Here is a 6,000-nt window from a genome sequence, read left to right on the forward strand (position 1 = left end):
AAAGGACACAGACCCCAAGAGCTTCCAGCCCTCTTTCTACCATGAGAGGACACAGCGGGAAGGTGGCCGTCTGCAACCTGCTGGTGTCCGGCTGTGGGCTCCTGGCCTCCAGAATTCTGCGTTCCTCAGGATGAGCGCACCGTGGCACTGTGTCAGGTGCCCAAGCAGGGGACGCCCTTAAAGAGGGAGGGCCAGGGGCTTCTGGCCTCCTCTGTGAGTGCAGGGGGATCTGAATCATGGCTACTGAGCAGAGGACCTTCAGTGGAGGCAAGAGTCAAGGCCGGATGGCCAACCAGGTGACAGTGAGTTGGAGGGGACTGCTTGGGTGCAGGAGACCTCAGCCAGCCACATCTGAGTGGAGAGCGAGTGGAGAGGGGTGATGGCCACCACAGCCGGGGCCTGAGCAGCCAGAGACTGGGCTCCCAGTGCGAGTGGACAGGCGTGATGTGGAGACGGGCACTGGTGCTGGGCATGTGCAGCTGAGTTGGCCATCGGACGACACCCAAGTGCAGCTGCCCCCTGGGATTCCGGGAGTGAGCCAGGCTGGAGAGAAGCTACAAGTGACAAGATGCGCTGGGACTCCTGGCTCCATGAGCTCAGCAGGAAAGTGGGTGTAGATAGAGCACCAAGGAACCCTCCCGAGTTCAAGGTCACCAGCAGAGGGAGGATCTGGCAGAGGGGATGAGAAGGTGACCCCCGCCTGCCCGGGAGAAAGGAAGGAAATCAAGAGCAGAAAGCTCCGGAAGCCAGGCAGAGAGTGACACCCCCACGTCGACCCCACACAGCGGCCAAGGGGAGGCACCAGGATCCGAATCAGGAGCCCTCCATTCCTCAGCTCGGTGACCTTCAGTCAGCAACTCAAATCTTTCCTCCATTTCTTTATCCGTCAAAGGAGAAAATGATCCTAACTCCAAGGTGCTCCCCCCCCCAGCCACCAGGCCACAGGGCTCAGCGCAGCCCCTCACACAGTAAGTGCCCAGCAAACCTTGGCTGGTGTCACCTGCACCCCAGGCCCTGGCGACCTAGCGGGGACCTCTGCCGACTCTTCTCTGGAACTCGAAGAGCAGACTCCGGGCCTGGGGACCCCACGGCGCCCCTTCTTCAGGCTGGCTGCCTGCGCCTGGGGCTGTGCTTTCTCCTGGGGCCTCGCCTCCCGCCCAAGGTGGCAGCTCTGTGTCCAACTGACAGGCCGCGGTGCTGAGACAGAGACGGGGCCTTGTCCATGCCCCCTCCCTTAGAAGTGCAGCTGCGCGGGAGGCTGCAGGGCGCGCCCACCCGGCTCAGGGACGATCACCTCACCCCTGGGCCAGCGGGGCCCTGCCGCCCTTGGCCCCTGGGCCGAGGAGAGCGCCTCAAGTCCACCCGGCCCCCACTGAAGGGGCTGCGCTCCCTCCTGTGCCACAGGCTTCTGGGGTCACATCGCTGTCCGGGGGTGGGGGGCTCTGCCCATTCCCCTTCCAGCAGGAATTCAAGGACAGCTGGGGCACCTGCAGGACCACCAGGGTCGCGCTGCCGGGAGCGGAGTGAGCTGCTGGTGAGGGGTGGCTCTCGAGGACACCCCCACCTGAGACCAGAAGCCCAAGTCTGAAGCCAGAGGTGGAGGGCCAGCTGCAAGTGGTCTTTCCTTTTCTCAGAATTTATCCTTGGAAAATACACCTAAGCAAAACAGCCCAGGGCCACGCAGTCACCTCCACACACGGCAGCCCCCACGGGACACACCGTGCCCAGGGACAGGAGCACACACAAAAGGCCACCCGGTGTGCGACTCCACTGACAGGAAGCGCCCAGCACAGGTTGGGTTGGTGGGCGCCAGGGGCTGGGGAGGGAAGTGGGGAGACTGTCCATGGGGACTGGGTTCCTTTTGGGGGGATTAGATAGGGGTGATGGTCGCAGAACTCTGCGTATATCTAAAAGCCAATGAACCAAACGGTTGAAATCGGTGAACTTTATGACCCGTAAAACATTATCTAGATGAAGCTATCAAAAAAAAAAAAAGTGACATGGACAAGTCCCTGGTGGTATCCGCTGAGGTCACCAAAAAATAGAAGCAAAGCAAATGTTCATCGGTGGGGAATCGCCATCCACCATGATCCTCCCTGCAGCGATGCCGGGTGGACACTGGAGAGGACAGGGCCTTCTCCAGGAAAAAATCCCAGGGCGCAGAGCCTGCCACACAGAAAGGTCTCCAACACCGGTGGGGTGACTTCGCAGGCAGAAGAGGCCTCAGGGGGACACAAGGCGTCCTATCAGCAGTGCGCACCTCATGGGAGGTGAGAGGGCAGAAAGAGGAGAGAGAAACGCATTTCTACTTCTGCCGATCTGGGAACGGGCTACTCGCCTACCTTGGGCGTCATCTTAAAAACGGCAGTTTTGAACAATCAATAAAAAAAAAAAAAACGGCAGTTTGTTGGCCCTTTAAGACACACCAGCTCTTATGGGTTGGCAAACTGCCCACAGGATGCGTTTGTGAGAGACGGCCGGCAGGGGCTAGGGCATGGCTTGAGTGTGTCCCCAAAGATGTATGTGACGGAAGCCTGGTCTCCAGGTGGCTGTGCTGTGGAACACTAGCTGTGGGGCTCAGTGGGAGCTCCCTAAGTCACGGGGCACCTCACAGTGAGCCAGCCCTTCCATTCCAGGCCTCTGGCTCCTGTCTCAGCTTCCCATCTTCCTTCCCGCATGCACCCCCAGCAGGGTGCCATCTGCCATGTTGTCATGTGGCCTGACAGTGCCACAGCAGGTGCCAGGGCCATGCTCTTGGATCCCCAGAACTGTGAGCTAAATAAGCCTCTCCTTTACAAACCACTTAGCCTCAGGCATTCTATCACAGCAACAGAAAAATGGACTAAGACACACTTAGACCCAGGGTTTTTCCATCCATCCCCATCCATCATTAAGGAAAATTTACAAACTGGAACATTCATACAACAGAAAACTTGGCCGTAAAACAGAACCAACAACAGTTCAGGCACCCACAGGGGCAATCCCACGTGCCCAGGACATGACTGTGCGCGGGTCTAAAACGTGGAAGGCAAAGGGATCCTTCCTGCGTGTGCCACGCTGCGGGTGGAGCCAGGAAGCGCTGTGCCACTGAGCAACGCTCCAGGTCTCAAAAAGTCAGAAAGAGGGAAGAAACAGAAAAGCAAGCAAGCAAGCGTGGATTCTGAGTGCCGAGGCCATTCTGAGCGAGTGGGTGACAGCACTGCTCGTGAGCTGCCGACCTCCCCACTCAGGGTCAAACCGGTAACCAGACGCAGTGACCATTGCTTATTCCAGAGAGATCCAGGCCGCAGCGTCAGGGGAGTGAAGAGGGCCAGGCCAGGGGTGGTGGTAGAGAGGGGCTCCTGAACTTCTGATAGGCCAGTCAGGGGTGGCACTAAGATGGCATTGGGCTGAGACAAGGCAGAGACTGAGAAGGGGACAGCTATGGGAAGATGTGGGAAAGAACACTCCATGCCCAGTGAACAGCAGGTGCAAAGGCCCTGGGGCAGCAGAGGGCACGGAGCTGGAGAGATCAGTGAGGCCTTGGGGCACAGGGTAAAGTGTAGATTTTATTCTGGTTACCAAGGGAATTCTGGGAACACTGAACCCATGGGTACAACATAAGCTGACTTATATTATAAAAGAGCACTCTTTTTAGATTATACAGAGAAAAAGCAGCAGTGAAACAAACAACAAAAACCTCAGGAACCACCAGAGCCTAACAAACACGCAGCCCGCAAAATGGACGGTTAACTCATGACTTGTGACTCAACGTGAAGGACAGTGGGCTCCACAAGTCAGCGCAGGTCACACTGTACCGCTCCCACACACTCGCGTGCTTATTAACTCTGTGTCAACTGCCTCTACTGACTTTCAGACGCCATCATACAGAAATGAACGGACGCCTCTCCTTTCCCTTCAGCAATTCTCCCAAGAGGTGCGGTGGGTGCGGCCGGCAAGTCCACTCTGTATTGCTTGGGGTGGGGGGGGCGGCCTAAGAGAGCCAGCGAGGGAGGGGCTTACCAGGCCCAACCAGGGGGATGGCTTCCCATCAACGTCGGCCTGGGAAAACCACCGAGCAAACTATTTTAATATGATTAAATTGTGGTAAAAGACACATAAGGACATTTTCCATTTTAAGCATTTTGGAGGGCACAGACCGGTGGCATCAGGTACACTCACATTGTGTGCAGCCATCCCACGGCCCATCTCCAGAACGTTCCATCTTCCCGAACTCTGTCCCCATTGAACACTGACTCCCACCCAATCCCAGCCCTGCTTCCTGTCTCTGGGGCCCCAAGGACTCCTGGGACCTCCTGTGAGGTCCTGCAGCCTGTGTCCTTTTGTGACTAGCTTATTTCACTCAGCATGACTTCCCCAGGTTCCTCCACATGAATGCAGGTGTCAGATCGCCTTCTTTTTACAGGCTGAGTAATATTCCCCGGTGTGGATGGAGACACCCGCCTGGCCCCTGGCCGCCCACACCTGGCCGTGAGTCAAGCCCCGGGGAACAGCGGACCGTGGAGGGTTCCAGCCCCTGGATGCATACCCAGAGCTGGCCTCCTGAGTCAGAGGCCACTCTACCTCACAGAGCCAGGAACCTTCCTGCTGGGTTCCCCGGTGGGGGCCAGTCACATCCCCACCAGCAGCTCCTGCCCCAGCCGCTCGCAGGGCCCCCTCCTCCAGCAAAGCCTACACTCTCGCCCCAACCCACTGACCAGGGGCCGCCTGGGGTGTGAACCGGCACCTCCCTGCGCTGCAGCGCGCGGCTGAGGACCTGTGTGCCGCCGCTCTTGCTGGCCATGTGGACGCCTTCTCTGCAGAAATGCCTACTCAGGATCTTTGCCCATTTTTTTAATGGGGTCATCTGCATTTTAATATTTATTTTATTTTATTTTCTAGTTTTCGGCAGACACAACATCTTTGTATGTGGTGCTGAGGATGGAACCCGGGCCACACGCATGCCAGGCAAGTGCGCCACGGCTTGAGCCACATGCCCAGCCCCATTCACTGTTTTAATTTGTTTTTTGTGGCACTGGGGACTGCAGCCGGGTGCCACTGAGCTGCACCACAGCCCTCTTTCATTTTGAGGCCGGGTCTCTCCGAGTCGCCCAGGCTGGCGGTGAACTCCCCCTCCTGCCTCAGCCTCCTGAGAGCTAGGATGACAGCGAGCAGCGCCCGGCACCCAGCTTCCCCCGTGCGGTTTTAAAGTGGATCCGGGAGAGGAGCCCCGTGAACCCAGTTCTTCCCTCCTGTGGGGCTGCTTCCCTCCCTCCTGGCATTGCCAGTCTGCACGGAGCCAGGGCACCACTGGAGCACCAGCCCTTCCCTGTATTACAGGGGCTCAGCTTCTCCCAGCTCTGGCCCTCCTGCCTGTGACACCTGGAGAGCTGGCTTTACCCCTTACCTACAGGAGCTCAGAGTGGGCAAAGTGGTTTAGAGTCTGGGATGTGCCCATTTAAGTGGTGACAGCAGGAGCCTAATGCTGAGCCAAGATTCATAAGGATTGAACCTGGGGGATCCTGTGAACCTGAACATGATGAGGTGTGGGCACAGGCACTGGGCCGTTCTGGGGAGAAATTCCCAACTTCCAGCAGAGTCTGAAGATGGTCCAGACTGAAGGAGGTAGACATTAGCAGGCTGTTTGGGGTTTTTGGCCTCTGTTGACTTATGTTCACAGATTCGAGGACTCTAGTCTAGGTGAGCCTGGTATGTCTGCAGGTCTGCAGTCTTTAAAAGAATGTGAGAAAGCAAATTCACTTCCTGGGAGGAGACGGTGGGCCCATGTCACACGCTGCAGAGGCAGCTTCACGGTGGACAGGGGCCAAGCATGACGTCACAGGAGTAGAGGGAGACGACACCCTCGTTTGGGGGAGGCCAATCTGAAGGTGGCAGTTGTCACCCCATATTCTAGGAAGGCAACAGCTCAAGCTGATAACTGTCTACACCTCCAAAGACCACCTTGGCCATGACCCAGAGCACACCAAGCCCGGGAGTGCTGAGGGTCCGAGGAAAGCTTAG

The sequence above is a fragment of the Spermophilus citellus genome (assembly GCF_964194105.1).
Source record: "Spermophilus citellus genome assembly, contig: SCAFFOLD_272, whole genome shotgun sequence".
NCBI lineage: Eukaryota > Metazoa > Chordata > Mammalia > Rodentia > Sciuridae > Spermophilus > Spermophilus citellus.